The sequence below is a fragment of the Diadema antillarum genome, unplaced genomic scaffold (genome assembly GCF_040938485.1).
Source record: "Diadema antillarum isolate AM-2024a unplaced genomic scaffold, OU_Dant_1.0 seq00000382_RagTag, whole genome shotgun sequence".
Taxonomy (NCBI): domain Eukaryota; kingdom Metazoa; phylum Echinodermata; class Echinoidea; order Diadematoida; family Diadematidae; genus Diadema; species Diadema antillarum.
Window position 1 is genome coordinate 2,731,421 of NW_027271380.1, and position 26,786 is coordinate 2,758,206.

Here is a 26,786-nt window from a genome sequence, read left to right on the forward strand (position 1 = left end):
AATCTTCTTGAAAGTCGAGGCGTCTTCAAAATATTGTTGATTCGACGTTTTGAATGTTTTACGGAAAAAGCACGCGTAAGATATATTCAAGGGAGACCTCGATCAACCCCCAAACTAGAGCCTGTGGATCAATACTTCATTCGTGATTTTTACTCAAAATCAAAATTTACGTTTGAGCCTTAATTCCTTCTAGGAGCTGCAGGAAACGGGGTTAATCACCTAAGATTTCTCTCTCGATCTCTCTTTCAATGTATCTTTCTATCTATCTTTCTCATTCAAGTTAGTGTGAAACCCATATTCCTGGAATTCGAGAACTAATGACCCGTCCACTATGGTGAATTAAAGTCAATGATTTCTACTACACGAAACCTCACAAAAGACAGACCTTCACGGAGGAAACAGGGAGAATGAGAATCGAATCGAACTGTGGTTTTGTCGACGAAGAAAGGAAAATAATTGTTCTGACTGTGTGCACTGGTCACTCATCTTTTAAGGTGTGACGTCGCAGCATCAATGACATAGCCTTGTCATCAAGAACTTGAAAAGGAAAAATAACCCCAATAGTAATCTGCAGATAAGAGAAAAGTCCACCAACTCTGTGAAGAGATAATGGAGTTGTTAAATGCGCATACACGTGTAGATAACAACCATCGACTTGTTAGATATCTATTGGAGAAGAACCAGCAGTAACATAAATTTGATGACATGTCAATGTTTAGCAAGTATGCAGTGTATCTTGAACATTGTGTGTGTGTGTGTGTGTGTGTGTGTGTGTGTGTGTGTGTGTGTGATAAATTGTTAAAGGCCACTAGCATTTTACAATATTTTTGACAAGCTTCCTATCATAACCATGTAAGACGATTGAAGAACCGCAATCATGCATTTCTCTTTAATGAGCATAATTTAATGCAATGAAATATATCATCCCACCTCCTCCACCCCCTCAAAAAAAGCAGGTGTAACAGATAAGTCTGCAAATATATCTGCCCTCAGTCAACTATATCGGTTTTGTCCATCACCGTACTGCACACCATACAATAATGTTTACTCAAAATGAGAACTTTGACATTTTCTGAGACACCACGCGCAAGTGATACACAGATGGGACGCAGGCGGGCAGTGTTTTACGGAGAAAGAGTCTGTGCATGGCGCCACAATGTCATTGGGTGCCTGTGAAGTCTGACTTGATTGGCCGTGGAGGGTGAGGGGACTCGGTCACGTGATGCGCATCTTCCTCACGTTCTTGCAATTTACTGCGCAAATGTCAGAACACAGAATCTTGATGGGAACCACTCTGCTGTGCGGGAAATCAAAGACAATAGAGATGTCTGCACTCGAAATGTCATCAAATTGCTATCATTTGTCGGAAGAAACTAACAAAGAGCTTGTGCTTTTGCTGACTATCGTTGTCATGTCATGTTTGATGATCTCCGACACTTTGACGCCTGCCCTTTGTCATTTCTAGAAACGAAGCGAAACTGGTGCCAAAGAAGCTAAAAATCGCAACTTTGAAAAAGATTTTGCTTGGAACCGGAATAGAAATATGGCTGGTCGACGAATTGACGACCTACAGCTGACACTTGATAAATATCCCACTGCAATGAATCCAGGCTACGTGTAAATGTTTGGTGAATCCGTGCATGACGGATCCAGATTCTGCATTGAAATTATGCTGATTGTACTGCTTGCTTTCACATTAGATGTACGAGTGTGGAGAGAGAGCATACCAACCGCAAATTTACTATGACCAAATGCGCTTTTGCTATGATGCTGTTCTCAGGTATATGTCACCATGACCTTTGCAATCCTCACCCTGATTACTTCCGGTTGGTTAACAAAAATACTCTGCCTGAACAGAGGTTAAAACAAAAATAAGAAGAGAAAAGAACAGACACATCATGGAGTTGAGTTTGCAACTACCGAAAACGGAATTCGAGTTTCCGAGCCATATGGCAAAATGGAAGTAGAAACAAGTGCGGCGCAAACGAGGCTGCCGGGAAACGTAGTGCTTACTGTCTCATCAGTCCTGGCTCCTGGTAGAAAAAGGGAGAGAGATAAAAAAAAAAATGAGAGAGAGAGAGATAGGGAGGGAGAGAGAGTTACAGAGAGAGAAAAAGAGAAATAGATAGACAGATAGATATGTAGAATGTATAGATATATATGTAAAAATAGACAGAGAGAAAAAAGCGATATAGATAGATAGAATATATTTAGATAGAGACGGAGAGAGAAAAGGAGAGATACATTGTATAGATAGATGAAGTATATAGATAGAGACAGATCGAGAGAAAAAAAGAGATACATAGATACACAGATAGAAAACATATACGTATAGATAGAGACGGTGTGTGTGTGGGGCGGGATGAGAGAGAGATAGACGGATAGATATATGGAATAGATAGATAGACAGACAAACAGATGGATGGGTACATAGAAAGAGAGATAGATAGAATATAGATAAAGACAGTGAGAGAAAGAGGGAGAGAGAGAGGAGAGAAGGACAGACGGAGGGCACTAAGTTACTGAGACGACATAAGCAACGAGCATGGAAAGTGTGCACAGTAATTAGTGTAACTGGTGGCTTTCCAGCTTTTCAGCAAGTGTAAGTTCTTCCTTACCAAGGCAAGAACAAGGTGGACAATACAGCAACACACGTAAAAATATGTTATATCTATATATTCTGCGGTTTAAATGTCCGTTGGAGATCGCGCAAGGGAGTGATCTCGTGGAATATGTTTTGTTTTGTTTTTTCTACGAGCCGTCAGGAAGATGACTTCCTCTCACAAGGAGGCGCAATGACAGCGACCACCGTTCGAAATCACCCACCATTAAGGTGCAGCCACAAATCTTGGAGCGACATCTTCTCATCCCCCTTGTGGTTTGGTAATTGGGAAGCTGTAATATTCTCCACAGTGCAGTGCCCAGAGAGTACATTTTGCGTGCGCGGGGAGAAATCGCGCGCTGCGACAATTCGTCATAAATGATAGATAACATCAAACCATTTCCTTTATCTCTATGTGGCGTTTTCCCCCTCAAAAGTGCACCAGCGGCGTTTAAGACGTGGTCTGGACCTGAAGGCAAGCACAAAGCTCTCCGATCTCCCACACATCCTCTCGCTTTCTCCTGAAGATGCCGTCGACATTGTCTCGCCGTTAATCGGGTCTGACAGTTGTCGGATCCCGGCGTAACGAGGAGCACCCTGTCGATAGGCCCTTCAGGATAGCGCCCATGGAGGATGGAGGATGGACCATGTGAACTGGGGTCAACACACTTCAGTCTGGGAAAGAACATGACGACTGTGAGGATGTATGTAAGGTAGACATGGCGACACATGTCACTTGTCATTAGTCGTGTTTAAAAACAAAAGGAAGTCTTATTAGATTCTTCTTTCGTATCTCCGGGCATTGAAACATGAATTGCTTGGGAATCGTCACAAATTATTGCTCCCAGTGACATTCTTTCTCCAAGTACAGAATTTCCGTTCGGGAAGTACATTTTTTTTTTAGTTTAATGTACCAGCTTCCTTATCACGTGCCGTACCAAAACAACAGTTTATCCAGTGCAAAAATAAAGCGTGTTTCCCCTCGCTTCCAATTCTTTATTTGTAATAATTTTTTTTTTAAAAATCCAACTGGAGAGAGAAATAGGAGCGTTTTACAATGTATGGAATAGATTATGATACTACCATGCGCATCAAATCCATACACATACAGATTATTACTTAGGCCCTATAAAAAGACATACGTATAGTAGACATACCCTGGGGACAATAACCTGATGTATGCCACTTGTGCGGAGACCGTGAACTTCATATAAACCAGATCACGGATGCACGTGCTCATGAAATTTGCATGGACGTGAAGTCTTCTGCATCCTGAAGGTCAAACGTGTTTTCAGACCTTTATTCTGTTTTGTTTTAAATCCCATCAAACCAGTCTAAAACTGAGTGGCCCCTACATATTATTTAACTAAATCATCTCTATGCTGCCTACAATGCGACCATATCTCGTGTTGAGTTCGACATCGAGTGCCTTGATGACGATGTGATGATTCTAGGTTCACTCTAAAAAGTAGTAGGCCTATACCCGATTTATCCCCAAACGGAATGTCGCAACAATTAATGACCTGGGGATGTTTTTTTTTAAATAAAACAACCCTGACCTGTGTGAACAGGTCTCTTCGGGACCTGCAATATCAGTGGTGTCAATCTGACTGCGAAAGTGCACCCCGTCCGACACACGCAAACCTATACACGCAAAGTCACTGACACTAACACAAACGTTTTGGTTGTAGAAAGGGATTTACCTCAAATTTGACAATAATTCGCAGTATTTTTTAGTGCATCGTAAGTAGATGTGGTTATTAGTCATCGAATTTCTCTCGTTTCCAGTGGAAGTTGCTCGCATCCACTGAGAAACCACTCACAGAGTTGAATGCACGGGAAGGAGTTTGACCAAGCGATCCCCCCCCCCCCCCCCCCCCCCCCCAGCGATCTCCCTGACATAATAATACAAACCAAATACATGTATACCAAATAGTCCGTCATATTAAAATAGGCCTATTACTTCTGAGCTCAGAACTGAATTTCAAATACATTGTAGCTGCCCTGTCCGAAATTGCTTGACGTGATGTAATGAGTAGATAACGCATAGCATGTTGACTTGGCTGTAAGAAGCGGTTACAGCCTCGTAATGCTGAGGTAAACGATGATTTCTGCCCCCTCCCCCTCCCATGCAGTGGTAACACTGCAGAGGTTACTCAACTTTACATAACACCCATTTTTTCTCAATGTTTTCCTTATCAACATCAAGATCAATACTATTAATACAATTATCATCACAATCATCAGAAATATTGTAATTGATAATAGCAGAAGTTTCAATTCATATTGCTCTTGTGAACTCTCCAGAAACCTAAGTCGTCATTGATCGCGAAGTTGGGCTGCCCTCGAGTTTCTGTACTATTCCTTTATTCCTGTACATTTTGGTAAATTTTACTCATTTGCAGTTTATGCAAATGAACATTACAACTATGAACAACATACGCTTGGAATTCAAATATAGTAGCGGATGCCCATTAGCCTTCTTCATCCATGAACCTTTTCACCATTCATTTCTCTGACGAATCCTATTTTTCTTGTCTTCCCACTCGTCTTGTAGAAACACATGACACCTCGTTGTTGATTTAGACGTATTAATCTAAGAAACTGCGATGTGTCTCTTTGCATTTATAACGACGCACCCATCTTCACCTTAGGTAGGGACCACAATATAGTATGTTAATAATCAATAATATGCTAATGATTTATAGTATTCTATGCTAGCATATCTGATTTGGGTTGCTCTCCCTTATTCTAATCATGTTATCATTTAATCAAGTGATTACTTCATCATCCAAAAGGAAGTTGCATTTTGAAAACAACAAATATTATCATTAAGAATATATGATTATTATAGCTATTCACAACCCAACGCATTCTATTAAAGGGATCATAATTCAAATCTGTGTAATGGTGGGGTAGGGAAATCCCCAGAAGATACCTGCGTCTCATTTCCCTACTGTGTCATGTTATTCGTGTCCCAACTCCAACACCGATGGATTCTGAAAACAGCTGCATGGAAATAATTGCAAATATGTACTTGAATATGAACCCAGATCTCAGGACAAAATCTGGTAGGTCACCAACTCAATTTCCATCATGATATGATATCACTAGATTTTAAATCAGAGCTAATGAGTATGCAACCAATATTCATTGTAATCAATCTTATTTTTTAGACTGAAAAAGTAAAAAAAGCGATACAAACGAGTCATAATAAACCTTTGTGTTTTGTTTTTTTTTTTTGCTTTCAGCTTTGCTTTCATCCAGGCAAAATGTAAGCTCTTGCTATGATTTGTCTAATGGCAAGTACACTTGGGATCTAGATCATCTATGGTAATCCTCTCTGCATACATAACACATGTTGTTCTGAATAACCAATATACATAATTCTTTCGTGGGTGGTTTACGGAAACGGAGAAAATCTATTCCAAGTGCATGTTAGCTGGACATAAAGATGCCCGTGCGGTTAGTGACCCTGGCAAAACTCTTTTATTTTTTTCAAACAGGTGGCGTATCATGGGACTGAATTCCACATTTTTTCTTCAACTGAGTTTTTAATCCGGCACAAATATCATCCCTGCAGCTTAGACGTGATCTGGCGAGTGTTAAGAGCGAGGGAATATTTAAAGCCTACTTCAGGTGAAGATACGGTGCCATCTTCTTTAATCCACCTGCCACTTTGCGCTGGGTCACCTGGCGAACATCCCCCCCCCCCACCATGTCGTCATTTTCGTATTGTCGCTTTAATTCAGTTCAAAATTGTCTTCTTTTATTTCACTCTAACTCTGTGAGAAAATACCATAGAATAGACGATTCGGCGAAGCAAAATTTTTCCCTCCTCATGGAAAAATATCTTTATATTGAAAGTTAGATAGTCAGATAGTCTGACAAAACAAAATAAAACAAAACACAGAACACAAAATAGCGCCACCATTGGCACACATGCATACATAATCGCAAAAATATGTAGGGACTTATATATATACATTTATTCATATATACATGGCGCTGAATATTGACACACACTCACACATAGCCAAATGTATATAGATATAGATATAGCTATAGATATGGATAGATTAAATCAAATCATAAGGAAGTGTATCTAGATAAAAGGCAAGAATTGCTATGATGTACAGAACACGAAAGAATGATGTCTTTTCGAGAACTTATATTATCACATGTATTTATGTTATGTTACTTACGTTATTTACATTACGTTACTTATCACCGTCATATATTTTGTTAATTTACGTTTTTGCAAATATTACAAATATGTTCTGCCTATTCATTGTACATAAATTTCTCTGTTTATTTGATGGAAATGAAAATAAATTCTATTCGAATTGAATTGAACTGAATCGAATTGAACTACTACAGCACACCTGGTGAAATCTGATGATTATAGTGACATACTTTAGTGAATGCGAGGGATAAGCGCAGCACCAGGGAATAGTGAGAACAGAATACGACTTAAAAGAAGCTGACATGATGGAATTATTGTAATCCTGGAAGGTGTACAAATGTTCCTGTCAAGATCAACCACGAGGTGGCATCTTGAACGAGTTAACAGGAGCTGAAGGTGTGAATATTCCTATCGGGGGTCACCATGTTTCTCATTCTGCTATCGGTTTAATATGGATTACGTCTGTATAAAATGAGAGCGGCTTGTTCCTGGGAATGAAAAGATGTTTGAGGTGCGTGGAGAGAACTGTAATCAGCTGAGTATTATATAACGTCATAGGTAGATAAAGAGAGACAAGGGAACGTATATGCGTCTTTCTGACGTCACGGGTTCATCTTTATCTTGCGAGTCCTATTTACATTTCCGGACTGCCATTGTTTTTACGTGATATGACTAAAAATCATTTAGGTCGCACCGTTTGTTTGCACAAGCGATATGGTGAAGACTGTGTGAGACAGAGACGAATTCGCGCTGTGGTCAGTGCTCGCATTTTTTTTTTTCCGAAGCCCGTGGGTGCTGGCTGCGGCGCGCCTTTAGCTAAATGCCAGTCGCTTTCCCCGCATGTTGAATTATTTGCTCGTTGTTTTTACGTGGGTACGCGGAAGAAGATCTGAGAGGCGTAGACACGAAAGGGTTCATTCTACGGCCACGTCGCTCAATATTTGATCATTTCTCGTTCGGCTAAGTCAGAATCGTGTCGCATGTTAGGAAACAAGCGAATCTCGCTCTTAATCCGCCGCTACAGTGGTATTGCCGCCGCCGCCCCTAACTTCAGCCGCCTCAGTGCTTCTACCCCAATCTAGGGGCCAGCTACGGGTGTCTCTACATTCACATCTCATGAAGCTTTCGACCTGTAAGTGTGCGTTTGTGCGTTTGTGCGTGTGCGCGCGTGTGTGCGTGCATACATGCACTGTAATATTACCTGACTAATGCACCTAGGAGTGTCCGGCGAGGTTGCGTGTCTGGCTGTGTTTCTAACACGCGGCACGTAACAAAATAATGTCGCTCATACTCGTGGCATTAAAAGTCTGTTTGTTACTTGGCAGGCGACAAAAACAGTTGGGGAGCCCAACTGGCGGACTGCAGCGATCTCTACTGTCCGGCAAAGTGAGAATCTCGTCCTATAGGGGGAATCATCGCCCAGGGGTGGATGCGTTGACTTGTGTTTTATGGTACTAAAGACTTTGATTTCAAAGACTAGACGTCATCACGTGTCACACTTGTCCGCACTCTTTCGTCATATCTGCCTGCAAACTGAGTCACCTGTGACATATCAAGTGCTTGGACTTATCCACTGCCAAGACTTGTATTTTTCTCCCTGACATTTTTCTCTACCTTCTCGCAGACTCCTTTATGCATTGCGTCTTTCAATTTGGTTACACTTTCCATCTGAAGTTGTTTCTAAAAATAAAGGCACCACTTTAATGCCACCCTTTGAAACGTTGTGCCTACCGTTAAGATTATAATTAGATAATGGATAAGGTCTTCCGTGTAAACACACTATAATTGTCCGCTTTGTGTTTGCTCACATCTGCAGGTTGCACCTGAGACACCCTCAGCTTCTGGACTACTAGGAAATATTCGTGACCTGCAGAGGAAAGTTCCGTGCCCTTGTTCAAGGATCTACTCTCATCACAGACCGTGATCGGATCTTACGTATGTACTCCACTGAAAAGCTGCTGCCTGTTTTATAGCGCTCCGTACAACGAGACTGCACAAAACTAATCATCATGCAACTCGGAATTCGCGCGTCCGCGTTACCAGTCGGCATCGTCTATCTGACCACGGTCGTCACCGCCTTCTGACGGAGCGTATTCCGTCACTCGTCGGACGTCGTCACGCACCATCTTTCCTGTTTTAGGCTTTAGCCCCCCTCACCGACCCGCCCACTCCCCGACGTCGCACAAGACCTAATCGGATTAAATCACACATGCTCCCATGCCTCTCAGTGCGACACAGACGCCAAATCAGCCATCCATTTCAACATCAAGGTAAGTCGCTCCCCAAAGTTATCATCATAAATACTAACGTTTTCTTGGTTCACTTTAAATGACTAAGATCATTCTGTTAAGATCTAACGGGATAAATCCATTTGTGTACTTCAAGTTGAAGGGACAAAATCATGAACCTATACTTGGACTGCATGTTTTAAGAGGAGTACAATAGTTAAGTAATGTAATATATTCATGTGAGGACGAAAAGTGCCTACTCAAAACTGTATTTGTTGTCAGTATATGAAATACACATCATGGGCATATTATGAAATATGTGCGTATGTATTCATGTGTGTCTGTGTATGTGTGTGTATCATGCGTATGTGATATATATATATATATATATATACACATTATATACATGTAAGTGTCTGTCTGTCTGTCTGACTAACTGTGTGCGTGTGTGTGTGTGTGTGTGTGTGTGTGTGAGTGTGTGTTGATGGCACAAATGTGCCTCTGACAACCAAGCAGTAATGTTGTCATACTGCTTGTCACAATTTGCATTACGCATACTCCTCTATACACCGGTTGTTCGTATCACCTCTACACGGAAAATGCATCGCTAGGTCAGTGGTCCTCTGGTGGTTTTTGTATAATCTATATATTTATATTCCTTAGTCAAAGCTTTATATGGAGAGGCGCGAATGAAGCGACCAAGATTTGCAAGTTTGTGACAAAAACAGCTACGACCAGACTTTTCTACCTCACAAAACACGGCTTCTTCACGGCTCGGAGACAGCTTGTCTCTGGAGGCAGATCGTGCGGTTATCTCAGCTGTGAATTAAGTCTGCATTAGCGCCACGAAAAAGAAACAGCGACACACGCGAAGTGATCGCGATCACATCATGTTCTGTCGCGGAAGAAGTAGGCAGCGATATTTTGTTGTTAATGTTCTTGTTCTTGACGTTGGTCTTGTTCTTGTTCTTTCCTTTGCAATCCGGGTTATCTTTGCATAATATTGATACAGGGAGTTGGAACCCCCTCCCTGGTTGACACATCTGTTCTGGTTGTTTCAAGGATTGTCGATTGCAATGCACACATCAAGTTCCGTTAAGATCTTCAAGTCTTCCGAAGTATCTGTCATCCTACATACTACAGCATGTACTTCCAAAAAGAAAAATTCGTATATTCTGTTTCTGATAAACAATTACGTGTGAAATACGTGTAATAAACACACTGACAAGCTCTTGATTAATATCTTCCTCGTGATGAAATAATGACCTGGTACAATACCACCAAAGCAGGCAAGAAATTCTGCATTTTCATGATACAATATTACAGACACAATCATTATACCATTTTGCTGTTCGTTTTGTATTTTGACTTTCATTTCTTCCTAAGTTCTGGGATCGTGGCAAGATATGATGTTGTAGTATACAGATGTGTATACAAATTGCAATCTACGCTTAATCGTTTTTCCCAGCGAGATCTGTTTATATCTTTGTTTACAGTCTTGTTACCAAAATAGTATCTCATGAATTGTTTAAAGGCGACCGATCAGCAAACAATAAAACAAGAAGAAAGGCATCACTGGCCAATAATAGAAGCAAGTCTCGTGAGAGGGGAGCAAGACACCCCCCCCCCCCCTCCATCCCCGTCAAGCCTACGAGTCCCGCTGGGTCTATAGAAGGGTCTTCTATAGGCGCTCCAACAGCCACTGACCAAGGAATTGCACTGACCAAGGTTAGCCAGTTAAAGAGCTGACAGGTCTGCCGGCGACGCTATCGATCCGGCGTCATTCCATTCCCTGTCTGTACGTTATGCAAGTTGATCGCATTTGCTATACCTGCCTATGAATACATTAATACAAATACGTGGTAAAAGCTGCACACACGAGCTGCCGAACTATATACCGGCGCCAACGTGGTTCCTCCACATTTGCACCTTGTATCATGATCGTATTGCATCTCGTTATCTTAAACAATTCTCATGTTATCAATCTCCTGCATTATTAATAGAAGATGGAAACAACTCGTGTCTGCTGCGATCAGTGTTCCGTCTGAAAGCCTATAATCACAGAAAACGCACAAAATGCTATATCATATCTGATACTCACATGGCATGAGTAACACCATCTGTTGAGGGAATCTTCTACTGAAAGTTTCGCATTCAAATCTTCTTTTTGCATCGGTAGCGGTAGAATCCAAGAATGCTCAACCAAAACACGTCTTTCTTTAGTCCTAAAAACGAGTCTGTCAGGGATGGTCATATCAATGTCCACAATGAAGACCGATACGAAAAGCTTGATAGAAGCCTCTGATGCACATAAATTGCTTTTAATGCTTTACTGTACAGTTGGTGGTGACTGCTCTGAAGCTAGAATCGAGTCTTATTTTCGTGGTGAAGGTCAATGATGGATCTTTCCTAAGTCTCTATACAAAGAGGACCGGTATCATCAACGCACATTCTGGGACAGCTCATTGGGATTAGCAGGCTTTCATCGAGGCGTCTCATCAATACGGCGCCCATTGGCGATGGTGAGCCGATCATAGGAATAAGGACTATAAGGCGATCATCGTTAGTGAAGGTCATCTCTCGTCAGTACACGGTGTCTCATCAGTGTACTGGCATTTATATACTGTTGTAAAATTGCGGCGTTGCCAATTTGACACAGAAAGGAATAGGGTTGTATTCTCTGGTAAAAAAACAAAACAAAACAAAACAAAACAAAACAAAAGAAACAAACAAACAAACAATCACACAAACAAACAAAAACAAAACAAAACAAAACACAAGGTGGGTTTAGATGTTGGTATGTTTGGATTCGTCTTCTGACAGAGATCATCCATGACAACTGCAAAACTTTCTGACATCTTTCTGAGGTTTCCAAAAGATAGCAACTGCCGAAGGATTTTATGTAATTTTTGACAATAGAAATACACATAATGATACTATGAGCAGTTCTAGTCGGGGCATTATAAGTCCTATTCCTCTTTCAGTATGGGGGAAAGGAAAGAGAGAGAGAGAGAGAGGGGGGGGGGGGAGGGATGACAAATGTTTACACGAAACAAAGTCAATCTTGTTTGGTGTAAAAGCATCACAAGACCAGGTAGGATGTTAGCATTCATGGGCACGTCCTTGACTAACGCTATCTTTTGCGTTTGCAAAACTATCCCGGTATTGCCCAGTAGCATCCTCGACGTAGCAACTGCTAAAGGATTCCAAATGACTTCTGCCTGCAAAATTAACACAGCTTGTTTAGATAAAAAAGCAGAAAAATAGAATGGTTGTCATCATTAGGCATGCTCAATCTCCTGTTAATCCTATTTTGATTCGGGAAAAGGAGAAAAAGGAGGGGGGGGGGAGTGAGCGAAGACATGCTTACACCAACCACAATCAGTTTTGTTTGGTGTAACAACATTACTAGGCTGGTTAAATTGTTAGCTTTTATAAAAGTGACGTTCACATAGGCCATCCATGCTGCTATTCAATTCAATTCAATTCAATTTAAAAGTTATTTTATTTTGCAACAGAACATGAATTAACAAGATATCAGATGGAATGAAATACAATGAACTCAAACCCGCAGTTATTATGCTTTCAAAACGAATATGCTTGCCATGATAATGGAAAGTACGACACAAAATTTGAAACTTGCAAAGCTTTCCCTGACATTTCCAAATGGGGTAAAGTGCTTACAAATTCAATTTTAAATTTTGAAATTGAAAGGTCAAAACAATAGGAGATGATATCAGAAGCAGAATAAATGACTCATTAGAAGACATTTGGACCAGAAACAGTGACGATTTTTTTTAACATCCGCAAAATGTTGCATTCCAAGAAATGATATACTATGATATAAATATTATGATATATGAACTATGATATATATGACATCTTTTCGCCTTCGTTTTCACAGTGGTTCTCTTTAGTTCCCTATTTTGATCCTTTTATTGTCAGGCTAATGGGAGAAAATGAGGGATATGGATAAATAACAGATATTGGTTACACCTCCGTCATTTTCTTAATCATGTAATCTGTGAGTAATTGTCATTGACTTGATGTCAATATATCATTAAAATTATATTTCATATATTCGCTACGTGACTAAGAGAGTCCCACTGAAGGAATCTCCTGGGATGTGCTAGGTCTTTAAGTGATTCCGCAGCTATGTGATATATTAGACTGTCGGAACGATAAGGAGACACCAAGGCTTGTTTCGCAGCAAGACATGTGGGTCAAGGGACAACTTGGTTTGTCTGTCCGTTATCTTATATTATGGCATTTCCAGCTGAAGTTGAGGTCCAATTTTCACTATTGAGGTAAATTCCCTTCCTCACATATTTCCCTGTCCTTTAATCGAGTTCAGTGAGACAAGTTTATCATTGGGTATTATTATTTTTCCGGGGTACCGTGTAGCCATCACCTTGATAATTCCGGAAGTTTCATTTCGTTCAGGACTAGGTATCATTGTTATTGGTCGCATTGGATTTAAGTTCGTTAGGTCCATTTAATTCAATGTCAGGATGATATTGTGTCACTTAGAATTCGATGTAATGGGATTATAGTTCACGACAGTACATTGGTACGGCTACATCAGAACGAATCTAATACAAATATTACAAATTCAAAATCTGCTAGAGCTAATCCCTTCTATTTTAAGATCATGCAAATGCCTGGTAGACCTATATCAACTATTTTAGTGTCATCAAAATTTTGAAGTCGATTATCAAGTGTTGGACAACCGTCGCATATCGTGCCGTCTTCTTTCGAATCAAAACATAGCTGAATTTTAAAATTTTACAGGGCGGCAAAATCGAACTGGAGTATTGACCCATGTCAATTCGACGCTCGCACAGCTCCAAAGAAAAAAAAATCCGGAAATATAATTATCCTGACTGTGTTGTTGCTGCTAATAGAGATTGATTTGATTATTTCCTTAGACGCAAGCCATCGGACCGCTGTTGGAAATATGCGAGTCGGATGGCAAATAAGGAAAAAAAGCCCGCCAATTTGTTGTATAATAGGTGAACAAAATCACAAAAGGCGGATGTTATTAGAGGGCACCGCAAGTTTTGATTGAATGTATTCTCAGCAATATTAAAATCGACCGGACACATTTTGTTTAAGCTTATAATAAAATCGATCGTTTTTGAAGAGGAAAAAAGGCTCGAAACGGTTGAAATTAAGTCGGTATCTGCAATGCATCGTCAAAGGCGTTTGACATTTAGTAATGTAAAGGCCTTAATAGATCAATTGATAACTTCCAAAAGATTTGCATATCGTGTATTCAAAAAGACATTATAGAATCTGCAAGGAGCAAAAAAAAAAAAATGTGAAGGATGATAACATACCCAACGAAATATACATCTATCTATCATCTATCTATCTATCAACCTATGTAGTTCTTTATCTGTATCTTTCTACACACAGAGAGACGCACACACATACACGTATATGAAGCGTGTGTGTGTGTGTGTGTGTGTGTGTGTCATGCATAGTATACGCATATATGGAAGTTATGTATAGGTATAACATTGGAAAAGGGTATGATAAAAACAAAGAAAGGAGCGATGGAGAAGGACATAGGAACCAGTTTGGAATGTAATTCTCGTCATCATCTTGGTGAAACCTGACCTTTTGTAAAACATATTATTTTTACGTCCCAGGCAGCGTTAGTTGGGCGCCAGAAAGAGTGAAAAAAAAAGATAGAGAAAAGGTCTTCCTACTCCTCTTTCTCATTCAAATCAGGGATAGATGAGATAACGAACAGTTATGTGGAGACACATCCCTTTAGCCCTGGCTCCTCCACTCCCCCCCCCCCCACCCCCCCCCCCCCCCTCCTCAGCTCGTAGCCCTCGCAACAATGCTATAACAAACAAGGGCGCAGCCACGTCTTCAATGGACCACAGACAGCCGCGTACGCTTCTCTTGCCGATATCGATCCAGCACGATTGGAAGGTGATCCGCCGGAACTTTCACACATCCCACGCAATTCTTCCTGACATTTGTAAATTATAGATTAAGTCTACCGCACTGATTTATACGAACTTTTTTTTTTTCAAAGCTGTCTCCTCTGTTCTCCATCGGGAGAAAGGAGCCATTCTTTCGAACTTTTATGATGATTATGATTAACCGATGTTTGTACGTGACCCAATTAAATCTTGCCAACCTGACAATAACAGGCCTAGTCGCGCTCATCCACTCTGGGATTTCGTGAGCTCAGTCGGCGGGTATCTTCTTGTGTTCCAGTGGTAAGGACACCAGTTCGCTCGCCGTATGCAATCATTCAGAGGAGATCATCGGGCTTGGGAGATAATTCCATTATGTTCGGGTGAATAATTAGGAATTGAAAAAAAAAATAGACCGCGCTGGAATGACACATCTCTGTATGTAATATTGGAGTTTCCCTACAGCTGATGTGAAGAAAGGACTAACAAATTGCACCTCGTACATATCAATTTCATTATTATCTGTAAGCTTCTATCAAAGGAGCGAGTTTTTATGCGGCTTGAAGAGATGTAGCTTTGAATGATTTTATGTACAGAAGTACGCCGTAGTAATATCAAGAGAGTATCTATGCATCATCAACATCATGTTGGGAGTCCGTAATTTGAAATAATCTCGGTGTGAGTTGCTAGAGAATAGCTCAATCAGTCACTACATGATTGGACCATTGTGGAGTCAGACAATGGGGATAATCAGCCCGCAGGGGCTGGCTGTTTATTTTCGGGGGTATGCTCTTATTGTTCCTAAACGCCGTAATGGACTTGTTTTTTGTTTTCAAAAGGTATCCATCTTTCCGGGGTTGGAGATTTTTTTTTTTCTCTCACATTCGGCTTCCGAAGGTTCAACAGTGGGTGCTTAGCGCCTATATTGCATCGATTGCATGCGATTGCTTAATATTCCTGTGACATTTTTTTTTTTTTTGGTCTCCTCAAAAAGTGAAATTCTGCCCCATTTTAAAACAATTACCTGACCCAGCAGAGCAGCGAATTATGAGAACGTGACGTCATCCCGAGTTCTCTTCCCAAATGCGATGGATATTTGATGGTAAATTGAGCAGAGATTTATAACTTTCCTCTCCCATCAGTAACATCATCATCAGCACACACACACACACACACACACACACACACACACACACACAGTCACATGACTCTGACCAGGTAGGAGGAAACACTTTTTTACCTCCTTACTTTGACCACTCAACGGACACATAATTTTCAGGCCCAAAATGTAATTCTGCGCTCGCTCACGAGTTCATACTAGCGGGATAATGTAATGATGTTAAAGAATTCCTCCTCATCGATCGTGCACAACAAGAACCAGTATGGACCAGCCAGATTAACCTTTGCACAGCCGACCACGTGTTGTCAGATAGACTCTTCTTCTGGCACTCAGTGTTGGTGTTGCCGGCAGGTCGATCCCTCTATTTTATGGAAGACGCTGGCTCCCCAAGTCTTGGCTTGAAGAGTTCTCATCAGACAAGAGTACATGTTTACCGCTCATATTGTCTCCCAGGAGTCGATCTCCGCCATCCACGGGAGTTCTCTCGCGTCAGGCTTTCACGGCATCAAGCTTTCAACTCTCCGAGACGCATCCTAAGCACGTGACACTTGAGACGAGCATCTCACGAGACGATACCACTGTTAGAGTTGTGATCTTCGTGAGGCCTGTTTACCGACTCAACTACGGGCAAGTAGCTTGAATTACCATCGGGGTCGAACGCGGCGATGCTGCGAACGCATTAAGGTCCTGAGACATATTGTTCTTCCTGAAAATGTTTTCTGACTCTGCTGAAAGCTTTATACATGTCAAGGCCTGATCTGGATTAACCAAATTTGCGAAACTTCTCCTCGAGCCAATGTCGGGTTTGTGTACAAGGGTAGGTATTTTATTATACGTGAAAACATGATACAGTGGCTGAAATGTATAATTGATTTGATTTAAAACAGGGAAGAAATGATAGCGGAACTAACATAATGACTTTTTTTTTCGCAGAACATATACGATACATGCATTCCACATACGAAATGACGATGACCATTGGAAATTGGTGTTCATATAAAGAAGCATTATGGCAATTCTAAACCAGCCTGGATGCATCTTCTCGGCTTTGTCATGTCAGTGCTATCACATGGTATCGTATTCGCTAATCTCCCAACACGGATATATTATGTTGATATAAGCATAATCCTCATTAATAATGCTGAAGTTAAGCAAAATATCAAATTGCAATGTCTGTACTATATTTCATTTTTTGTTTTATTTAGGAATATCAAGTAACATTTATGAATCGTGCTGTAAGCATTGTACATTGTGGCAAACTTTCGCGCCCACTTTAATCGGAGTGTCCTTGATATTAACCTGTCTTTCGTACTATACTCGTGATTGTGAATCGTGGAAATGCCAATGTACTTCCCTGGTGTGCTTTCAAATACAGCCCTGATATTTATCATGTCACGACAATTGATGTATTAAGGAGTGTAGAGCCTGGTGTTTACACTCCAAGCTGCCATATGGTCTAAAATCAAAATAAATGCTGCATGCCTGCGTCGCACGTACTATATTGTGTCATCACGGTACTGCCTTGCTGAGTGAAATATTACTATTTGGCGCGTGTAGCAATTATCCAGGGGCCCGAAAAATTATCCTCATACCTCTTGAACCTTTCCCTCATCCATCGTGAACTTCAGATGTAATACTGCGAAGCATTCTAGTTTAATGGTGAAAGGGGGGAGGAAGAAGCACATACCTTCAATATGCAGGCAAGCATACGGTGGTTCAAATAGTCATGAAGTATCAATGAGCGAGAAGTATTCTTGAGGATGTAGTGATCAAAATGTGATTAGATATTTATGAAAAACGAACGCACACTTGCTCTGAGTACAGAATTTCAACCTCTAGCAGTGAATAACGATATGAACCTTTGACCACGGAGGAAAGAATCGAGCGAGAGAGGTACGGTGGTCATTGCAGTGCATTGGCTCTCGCTGGCGCTATTTCTGGTGAGTAATACGCTCATTTTGCTCATCAGCGGCTTAATTGAATAATTCTTCATGCAAATAATGCAGTTCGTATGCCGCCAAAAAACCCTCTTCCATTCCCCCTCTCTATCTCGATCTCTCTCGAAATTCAAGGGCAATGGCTTTCGAGCTGTTCAATGACCACTCGCCCGTAAGGTGACATTTTCCCCCATCTTGATCCCAACGACTCGGGTAACTCTCCGGTCATACTGATTAATTGACATTGGGAATGATGAATGGAAGTGTGATAGAGGGAAAAGAAAATTTAGAAATAATGTCATACACGTTCATACACAGGCACACACGTACAGACACACAAACTGGCATTTAAACACAGCATAATGCACAGTGTACTTTACTAGTATCCTCCGTATCTTGTATGGATATGTCGTTGTCATTACTTCCATATTCTTCTTTCTGCATCTCTTCATGTCACAGTAATTATGTATGACCTAAGATCATCGTAACTATTGCATCAAATCTAATCATATAAAATCGAAATGGTGTATACCAATTCAATAGCTTCTTTATGAATAATATATGTAATTCAAATGAGACATTTAGTATTGAAATGTGAAGCATTATGTAGTATGGAACCTTCGAGTCGGCACAAACGTCAAGGTCTTGTCGAAGTAGACTGGACGCAGAGAACAAGCCCGTAGACTGCGCCTTTGATCATCTGAGAAACATCGGGAAAGACGGGAATAAACAGGAATAAACAAAATATGCGGTGACCGTATACGCAATGCCGGCCAAGTGTGCAGTATGCATGCATACCAGGCCGGCTTGGCCGCGAGAGGTCTCTGCACTTGGATGTCTAAATCTCCCCGCGTGCCGTTGTCCAAAGCATACTGAACGTATTTGCTTTCACGGGGATTACTTGAATCTGTAGGAATCACGACTGGCTTTTGTCGTTGTTGGCTTTTTTCCTTCTTCTCCTTCTTCTTCCGTTCCTTTACCGGCGAACCTGCACAGACAACACCGACGGTATGTCTGGCCTTTGAGGGAAGAGACAGCGCAGAGCTTTGGCGGTTTTTCCCTCGCTTGTTTGACCACTCCAGTCTGATGAGAAGGTTGTTCTACTTTTCCTCGTTTACACAACTCCTTGTTGTTTGCGTTGATATCACACTCTCCCTCTTCCTTTCCCCAGTGGAAATGATCGTGTACTTCGAAAGTCATGAAAGCTCTTTCGGATTTTTTTTAAATGCCTTTTTTCCATCTTGTCTGCTCTTCAAACGAGAGCATAGTTCAAATTCAAGAAAATGTTTTTCCTTTATTCTCCTGAACATCGTTAAAACGGAAGGAGCGATCACTGTCCCGTCGGTGCTTTTTACTTATTGTCATTTGTTCCCTTTCGATTATGATTCATATATGGAACATAATACATTTGCATAAGTGTCCATGCAAGCAATTTGATCTGGGCGCAACTTTTATCTATCCGTGCTTCAAGTACTGCTTTATTGCATTTTGTCCATTTTATATGTCATACCGGTATTTCCCTGTCTCCTACCGTCCCCACTCGTAAATCGATTCATCCCATCTTCAATTCGTATGTCGCTTTATGCTTGGCGCTTTTATGTATTATTTTCTCTTTTTTCCCCCGCACACACAATTTCCCCCGCCCAGATTTAATAAGCCCTCGCTACTTTGACCACTCACAATGTAAAATATGAAGCGCCGAAGAGGGCAGACGTGAATATTGATTTACACTTTTTTTTTTTGGCGCGCTCCGGACTGTCTGCAGAAAGTTCAAATAGACAATTAAAGGAGATGGCATTTAGTTCGCGCGTGAAATGCCGTCTATATTGGTGTGGAAAGCAATATGGTCAATTTGATGTCTGATAAATGCAGTCTTTACTTGTCGTGGCATATAGCTGTGTCGAAATGCCTTGCTCTTTTTTTATTTATAGATACCATGATATTTCTACGGCGAACTGTAACAGTCGAAAGGAGCATACTGTTACAAAAAACAACAACAACAAAACAAGACATAGCTGAAGTTGAAGAAAGACATGCTGCTTTCTTGTCCTTTACTTTATAATTTTGCATATGAATATAATCATTGTATTGATTTATATATCTATCTATCTATTGCTTAAAATGACATCTAGGAATTATGCATGTAATTGATCTCTATAGCACCTTACCTTGTGAACATGATATAGGCCTAAAACATGTTGTAATCAGATCAAGCGAATCAAAGTGCAAAAGAGATGTGGTTCAAGCTTACACCTAATGCTACTCGATAATCGAATCCCTTGAAAGAGAAGACCCGAAGTCAATTTCACGAACCAGTCGGCAATCGCAAATTAGCGCATTTTTTATATCTGTCGGTGCATCCTCCATATTAACCAACGCCGCCCTTCAATTTTGGACTATATAGAGCCTTTAACGCATTCACTGAGTGATTTACTGGCCTCATTATTGCCGCGATAGGTTCTGCGTTTCGCAAAAACAAACGGTCGCTCACCCTGCCCAGCTGCACTTTAACTAGAAGGTCACGGATATACCTGCGCCTTTGGAAAAGCTGTCAGCGCTGCGTTTTAACATGCCTTGCACACGGAAGACAACAGTTAAAAGTGAAACTAAGTATAGATGAGTTATCAACGACCCTTTTCTCTTTTGCACACACTTTCAATAACTCAAATAAAAGCTATACAAGTTTCCTTTGAACGCAATTCCATACCAAGCTCAATTTAGCTTTAGGAGATAAAATAAATGAAAAAAAGTGAAAACTGTTTGAGGTTTTATGGAAATCAGACGTGTAATTTGAAAGATTCACATTTATTCACATATGATATATATATAAATATATATATATATATATATATATATATATATATATATGTGTGTGTGTGTGTGTGTGTGTGTGTGTGTGTGTGTAATTAAGTCCTATTTAATGAAACAATTGCACCATTCTGTTCGTCTGCTTATACTCAGTTAATCGAAGCCAACTTGAATAAGATGCGGGATTACACTTCAAAATATTGTGGATGTTTAGCGTGAGTAAAAGCTTTCATCTTTCAGCATTCGGAATTCGCATTTGCGCATGAGCAGAAAGGGGTCTCTTCCCACCTCTCTGGTCATTCCACAAGTGCGACGCCTTTTTCTAACATATCGTGTCTCGTGTCGCCCGTAGAAATACGCTCTGATCATTCATCATTTATTCATGCAATGGCGGTAAATATCATAAAGGCGCAGGTGGAGGCAATCTTTCAAAAGAACTAGTAAAAAGAGATTCATGGAACGTCAACGTTGAGCAACATTACTTGCAGAGGGAATGGGAAAGATGGAGATTTAGATGCAATGGCTTGGGCACAGGTATGGGTCACGGGGGTCAATGAAGAATGGATCTAGCGACAATCTTATCCGTTACCTCACACGGTGCCATATTGAAATACATACATACATACACACTCGTACTAATATGTACTATATGAATTATACACGCAAAGCAAAACACAACAAAAAATTTTACAAATATATTTTACAGATCATTGAAATAATTTGCGCACATTTGGCAGATAGCGGGGGGGGGGGAGGAGTAGAAACTGGAAACATAAACAGGGTAATGAACAATAGATTACCGTTTATCTATCTCGGAGAATGTAACACCATGTGGAATGTGTGTTACCATGGCAACGGGAAGCTTGGTTCTAGCAAGAGAACGTGTCGATACGTGGCCTCCTGACGTTTTTGGTCGACCGAAAAGGGAAAAAAAGATGGGAAAAAAAGAAATCATCATCATAGTAATAGTAAAGAAATCAGATCATGGAATGACAGTGTCACAGGTTGCAAAGGTGAAAATTGAACTTCTCACACGTCACGTCGAGAAAGAGGCGTATTACTTTGTGACATTTTTATCAAAAGCAGGATCAACAACACCGCAAAAATTTGAGTAATCAAATTATTGACGAAAGAACTCCTGGCAGCAGCGAAGTCAACTGAGGTTTTGGAAGGTGTTCCTTTCAATTATTATTGGAAACCACAGGTAAACTGTTAGAAGGAGAAACTTCATCGACTCTTTGACTTCGAGAGTCGCATCAAAACTGTTAAAAATTTGTTGAAAAGCGGAGTAGCAACAAGAATAGGATATGTGAGGAAATCCACAATTTCCGTGTTTATTCTTTTTTTTCCTTCTTTGATGGAGATGCTATTTTTCATTTCACACACACGTACTCACACATGTACACATACAGTCATTATACTGAGGAAGATCTTTTACTGTTTTTTTAGCGATTTTAGTTTCTCAAAACGTCATTGTGATTACACGACAACAATACTATATGCCCATATTCTCATTCGGTGATCTTGCCTATTGTAACCTGATTGAACTCGGAGACGTTTCCATCCAATGTAAGGTGTTCTCTTTTACCACCATAGCAGTTCAATTCAGCTTTTTTCCACATTCGATGCGTCGTTACGATGTGAATGGCACTTTAAACACGCGTCCCTTTGCGAGGTAAATGTCTACCTTTTTGTTCGTCAGTACTTCAGATATCATTAACCCCTGACCTTCATAACAACTGCTGACGAATTCTATTCGGGTTTTTTTTTTTTTGTATACACAATATTAGATAGTGTAGTAGAACAATATATGCCGAGCTGGGCTATACCTTGCCTAGAATCTGTTTTATTGTGTTGATGATGATGTGGTGTTCCATTTGTTTCTTTCTTTGCAGGAATTCACTCACACATGCATGTACATGTAGGACGTTGGCTTATCATTATCTAATATATGACTTCGACGAAGTTTGATAAGAATCATTGGTTTAGGCGACAAAAAATGCATTTTCTTTTTTGTAGCCACATGCCAGGGATGAATTCCACAGGTCGTATCGTTTTGCGATGTTTGAGGCTGTGGGTGGGGAAAGTATCGACTGTGTCACTCCCTCCTGCTATTATCGTGGCATTCTCACTCACGGCGCAAAATTGCCCTCAATTTAGTCAAACTTCCACCTGCGATATGATCCAAACCGTGGAAGACATGGAGAGAGAAATACAGACAGATAGATAGATAGAGAGAGAGAGAGAGGAGAGATAGATGGATAGATAGGTAGATAGATAGAGAGAGAGAGAGAGGATAGATAGATAGAGAGGGAGAGAAAGAAACAGAGTGGGGAGGGAGATAATGGAGGGAAGGGTGTGTTTCTGATCTATGTTAGGCCCCACAACGAGTTGCTTGTCGAGACACTTTGGATAATTCGTATCGATCAAAACTGTCTCTATGTCTTTTTTTTTTAGAGAGAGAGAGAGTTACCAAAATTACACGGTGATCGAGAATTATCTGTATTTGATAGAAAGATTAGGGCTACGTTTAGGTTGTATAACACGTATCGAAACTAGGATTTACTGGAGGAGGATGGCGTCCTGTTAGTAATGTGGAGCAAGGAAAGAAATGAGAACGTTCTTTGAAAAAGAAAAGAAAAAAGATAGAGGCTGCGTCGTAGATGTCTGTGAATAACGATGCATATTCTGAAGGAAATATAAGGCTTACTATGGTTGAGGTTGTCTCACAGTATCAAATAGTGGAATTAAAGAAAACTAAGTAATAAAACAAGGAGGATAAATAGAAAAACAAGAAAACAAGGACTGTCAAAAGGGAAAACTCGAGCACCCCTGAGATGACTGAGAAAAATCATAATTCAAGGAACTTCCCTAGTCCAATATACGAGTAGAAGTGGCGATAAGAATGATTTTATAGATTTGTTTGGATTAGATGACATGAAAGCTTGAGACAAAAAAGAAACTCGTGAGGAATATGTGATGTCACAATAATCAACCTTTTCAACTATAGGTTTGCGCACTCACCGCGCACATCAACGTGATAGTTTTTTTTTTTTGGTACAATGAGATAAATCGTGCAGTATATTCGCTGATATTTTGTGTTTTGTATCGGGTCTTTCTCTCCAGCTTTTTTCCATCTATCTTCGATTTCTCCTTTACTTTCTTGAAATATATCGAAGACTCAAAAGGGAAACATACCTTGTAGCTCTCTCTGAACCTGATATTCATGGTAATTGTGGTCATGGTTAAGCAAAACCGCACGTGCATCGTCATTAGCAAGTAAAATATATCCAGAATAATACGATGAACTGCGCTTGAACTTTAGAGGATTTCAGGCGGTGATATTGTCCTCGGCCTGTTTTCATGGTAAAAATTCCTCTTAATTATACATGCAGCGTTCTCAGACGTTTGGAAACTCTCCGCTACTGTCCGCCGTCCGTGTGGCGTGATCACGGATCAACGTGCGGTCGATGCAGAGTGGAGTGGGATAAATAAAGATAAATCGCATTTTCCAACCGTGCTAAGTAAGAGCCCATTCACACCCAAATGATAAGAGTGGCCATGCCGAGATTGACCAGGTAAAAGACTGTTCCGGCGTTACTCCGCTTGTGTCCTTTTTAACATCACGCTGGGCGTATTCATCCATCTCACTGCAGAAACGCATCGGTCATGTTGCCATGGCGACGGATGTTGAGGTTGACTTCGGGTTTGAGAAAGGATGCGTTTCACGCTTGAAGTTGAAGTCCCGTCTCAGAGCGTTTCGTGCAATCCAAAATTGGATTCATGAGAGCTCCGGCAAAACACTTTGATATTATAGTTGATATTTTTACAGCGTCTTTTCCACTGGATACAAAGATCTAACTTTCCAACGCAGGTTATTGATGCATTTATTTCACAACTGTTTATTGCACAGGAGTAGCTCTCATTCTGAAGGGAAAAAAGGAAATGAGGAGAAAAAGACAAAACAAAGGCTCGCAATATTTTAAAAATGACGGTTAATTCATCAGGCATTTCCCACCATGGAAATTTGGTGTTATTTTAACGTTTACCCACCGAAGTAGGTCCTTTCATCTATTTGAAGGCGAGTTCGCCCTCAGGGTGATGAATGTCAAATTTAAATGGACGCCTTCATAAGAACAAGCACTGCGCGTGGGCAGTTTGAAATATGAATATGGATTTGATAAATGAATTTGTGATACCAAGGTCTTTTCAAGTCTTCTTCTTCTTCTTCTTCTTTAGACATTGGAAGGACGTGTATGATATTGCCACCACTGTTTAATGTTCGCTCGCCGATAGCGCTCTTATATATTCGGTGTAAACGGTATATCCACGTCCCCGTTGTGAGGATATGGTGTACACGCTGTTGACGATGGAATGGAAAGTCACATCAATCACTGCCTTTGACAAATCAAAGAGTGCAAGTGGGGTGGTCACGAGATACCAAGTCTGATATCATAATATTTATTATGAGGTATGAATTGGGCATGGCAATGACGAATACCACGGCGAGAATAGGGGCATTAAAACCTATTTCATAATTAAACCAATGGCTGACTACAACCGGAATTAACGTTGCTTTTTTGATGAGTTCCAAACACTGACCCATCTGCGCGCACACACACTCACACACACAGACACCCACTCACGAAACCACGCACCCACACACACACGCGCAAACACACGCACACACATGCTCACGCAAAAAAAAAAAATGCGTGCATAGAAAAACAAGGTATTTACGTGCATACTCATGTACCTAATACAAACTTGTACAGGCCTGGCAATGGACACGTGATACCATTTGCTACATTATACTAGTAATTGTCTTTATTTTGTTCAATCGCAGTGGCATGTTATTGAATAAATGGGTGAGCGAGCATCAGTGTGTCAAGTACACACTCAGGACACTCAATCTGAAAATGAAAGAAATTGCAAAAAATACAAAATAACGAAAACAAAAATCTGAGATCTTTTTAAACGTATCGTTCATTTCTACGTGCCGAGTAGAGAGGATTTCATTTGATGGAAATCGAACAGGATAAAGTGGAATATTGTTACTTTATTATTGCATTCTTCTGGATAGTGGACGGAGCTTAATCCGGAGCAGCTGCAGAGGATTAAGGACAACGCGATGGTTCGATCATGGTCTTGTTATCTCGTAAAAGAACGTCTTTCGGAATTGAGATAGGGGAGAACTCGCTCACCAACCACCTTAATAATCGTTTCATTCCACTGTGTAGCTGCATTCTGTGGTCAATTTCGATATGCGTTCCATCAGTTTTAGACGCGTTATGACGAAATGTTCTACCAAAACAAATGCCAACAACACGGGTTGTAGTCCATCCATCTTAACAAGATAGCAGAATTCAGTCGCAAAGGGGTCGAAAGGTCAGTTATGCAGGGCATTATGAAGAAGAAAGTCAAATGTATCGTTTAGAATATTTGAAGAAGAGAGAGAAAAAAAAACCCTCCAAAAATCGGAGAAGGTGCGGGAGAATAGAAAACGAGAAACGGATACCACAGGTGTCATTTCCATGGCAACCGGATGCATGCCGGACGCGTGGAGATATTATTCTCTGCCCCCACTACAGATCCTTAATCCCCTTAAAGCACAGGCTCACACGTCGAGGCGTCGCGGCGATGGTCAAGTTGTCACCTCAGATCCACGAAAGGGGGAGGACATCCGAAGTGGATGATCACCAGTGGTTGCCTCCTCTAAAGATGATGAATGACAATGGATTAAGATATTTTTCGTCACCCGACATTCCACTTTCGACTTTGCCACTTCTGGTGACAGCGACGAGGCGTTAACTCGAGAGAAAAATGATCCGGTACATTCTAGATAGTAGAAATATGTAGGCCTACCTTGTGTCACTAACAACAACTGTTATGTGACCATGTTACCATGGTAACACAAATAAATGAAAGCGAGGAAGCGCCTTACCGTTTAGTTGTGTCGAAATCTTCCT

The 26,786-nt window shown here is 40.7% G+C and overlaps 1 protein-coding gene across 1 annotated transcript in view; it reads left to right on the forward strand.

The window, feature by feature from the left end:
* The first annotated feature begins 16,823 nt into the window (after window positions 1-16,823).
* LOC139731612 (protein NDNF-like) overlaps window positions 16,824-26,786 on the forward strand; it is a 36,805-nt gene continuing 26,842 nt past the window's right edge. The window contains exon 1 of the mRNA XM_071642501.1: window positions 16,824-16,889. The gene's annotated coding sequence lies outside the window, so the exon portion shown is untranslated. The remainder of the gene's footprint in view (window positions 16,890-26,786) is intronic.